Here is a 2,729-nt window from a genome sequence, read left to right as displayed (position 1 = left end):
TCTGTTTAAGTTATTTGTGGTGATGAGTTTATCTTGTCAGAACAGCAGTGAGATGTTATTAATAGAGACAAGCCTTCCTAATGTGTGGTATTAGTGAGCTGATTGCACAATTTTAGGATTATGAAAGTGTTCAGAGTTTATAAAAGTCATTGCCTTTGAAGTCAGTAGATTAAAAAAGGAAAAAAAGTCCCTTAAGCCTTTCTATCTTCTCCAACACAAAATTGCTGCACATACTCCTGGTAACTGCTTCAGGCAGAAAAAAATCAACCAGCAAAACATGTCATAGAAATAGGATACACTTTCTTATGGTACATTTATGTCATTTTTATAATTGTAAAAATTGCAAAATTGTATAATTTTTGCTTATGTAATATGTACTTCTGTTTATCCCTTCCTCTTTTGATCAGAACTAGGTTTTAGCTTTTGTGTACTAATGATATGCTCAGTACTTAGTAGTTATCAATATCAATATTCTTAATTTTTTTTTTTTTGCCATAGCTTGCCAGAGAGAGACATTCCTAAAGGGGGTGGCCATGTTGGAATCCCCTCTCTTTAATTCTCCTCCTGGAATTCAGAGCATGCACACACATGCACCGGTGTAATTTTTCAAGTCATCTCATCCAGGAGTCACACCGTGGTCAGCCATGTGGGAGTCCAGTGCCCCCAACCACTATGCCATCTACTGGCCCCTCAATCTCAATATTCTTGAAGAATAAAATAAATGAGTGCGTTAGCAAGTGAGTATAGAGCTGACTGTTTCTGAAAGCCATCTTCAGACATGTTTCTTGCTAACAAACAATGAACTACTTGCTTCCATGACCTAGAGGCTAATTAGAACACCAGTTTTTCTCCTGTCTCCGTTAATGCCAGTACAGTCTTTAGCCTCTTTGTATTTATTCTCATTTATATAAACTTCTCTCACTGCCCAATAACCTGCCAACCTACTGGGGGGGGGGCAACCAAAACCTTATTCTTATAGCTCAGTGATTTTAAAGTCTTTAAATTAAATTAAAATGTTTTTAAATGTTATTTTTGGGGCCAGCCAGGTAACATGGTGGTTAAGGTAGCTGAATCTCACATGGCCAGCTGTTTGGTTAAAGTCCCAGGTCCAGTGGCTTGAAAAACATGCCAGGTGCATGTACATATGTACCCAAAATCCAGAGAATGAAGGACAAGGGACCGTGGCATGCCATCTTGCTTGGGAGTGCTTTTTCACTTTTCCTCTTTTTCTCTCCCTCTCTGTCTCTCTCCGGTGAACACATGAGCCATACAGCAAATTAGAAAATATATATTTTACTTTATATATTTAAAAAATTATATTTTATACTTTCTGATTTACATTTAAACATTGTGTACCTTTGTGGAGTACAATATATTTTTTCAAAGCATGAATACAGTGCATGATAATTAAATGAAAGATATTACCATATTCATCATCTTCAACAAAGAACATTTCACTATATTGTACATCTTTGATTTTTGTCCTACTAGTTTTTTTATATACATAAAAAATCTTATATAGCTCTCATATACTCTTTTACTCTGCTGTGGTATACCATTCTATAACCTATTTCTCTTGTTCACAGTGATGGTTTTCAACTCTTTTGAGGTTTTGAGGATGCTGGCCCAGAGTCTACCTCGGCGAGGTGAAAGGAGGGGACTGAGAATTCTGTTCATGTTGGCACCACCTCATCTCTCCTAAGAGAGCAGTTCTGCTTTTATCTGTTTTATCTACTGTGAGTCTCCATGCAAGATTTTGCTTGAGATATAGGATATATCATTGGAAAAGTCTGAAGCACAAGTTCATGATTATACAAAGCAATAAATAGAAAGATCTACCCCCTGAAATCCATGAAAGAACACAAGCTTGAGTTTTAACACCCAGGTTAACTTTTGAGTCATGCAAGCAAAACATATTAAAAGGTAATGTTGAGAGATAATTCTGGCATTTCTGAACGTCTTCTGACTGAGCAAAGGGCATTGACAGCTTTGTTCAGAAATATTTACAAAATTGCTCTAGGGCGAGGCGTGGATTTGCTTCCACTCCAGGTTAATAAAGTTAGTATCCTTCCCTGCCTCTCTTAGAGATAGTCCAGGGTGATAAAGATAATACCTCCCTCTGAGTCAGAAGGGAGATTTAGTTCCTGATGAAGATAATAAAGACAATGTCTCTCTCTCTAGGGATGGAAGGGAAGTTTACTAGCAGTTCCTTTAAGATGGGAGGTTTTCTAACCCAATGTGCTTGTAATGACCAACCTTTGCACCTTTGCTTTGGGATGTAGGGAACAAGAAGAACCAATGTGAATGTAAGCTTATGCTATTGATTGTGTCATGTGTAATTAAGCTGTACAAATCCATTTGGTCTCTCAGTGTCTCCTTACAGACTTAAAGTGGGACCTTCACCTCTAAAAGAGTGGTGATGAGGGACCAGTAGTTAGCATAATGGCTATGTCGCTGGACTCCCATGTAGTCGACTGCGGTTCAAGTCCCGGACCCAGCGGCTTAAACTCATGCTGGGTTCGTGTACGTGTGTGCCCAAGATCCCGAGAGGAGAATGGAGGAGAAGGGATTGCGGCGTGGCCATCCCCCCCGCCCCGGAGGGTGATTTCTCGCTTTCTATCTCTCTGTCTCTGTCTGTCTGTCTGGTGAGTGCCCTATAGCGAAAACCTCTCAAAAAAAAAAAAAAAAAAAAAGGGGCGATGAAGAACACTTTACCTGAAAGAAAAACT

Source organism: Tupaia chinensis, unplaced genomic scaffold (assembly GCF_000334495.1).
Source record: "Tupaia chinensis unplaced genomic scaffold, TupChi_1.0 Scaffold142543_1, whole genome shotgun sequence".
NCBI lineage: Eukaryota > Metazoa > Chordata > Mammalia > Scandentia > Tupaiidae > Tupaia > Tupaia belangeri.
Note: the sequence above shows the minus strand (reverse complement) of the source record.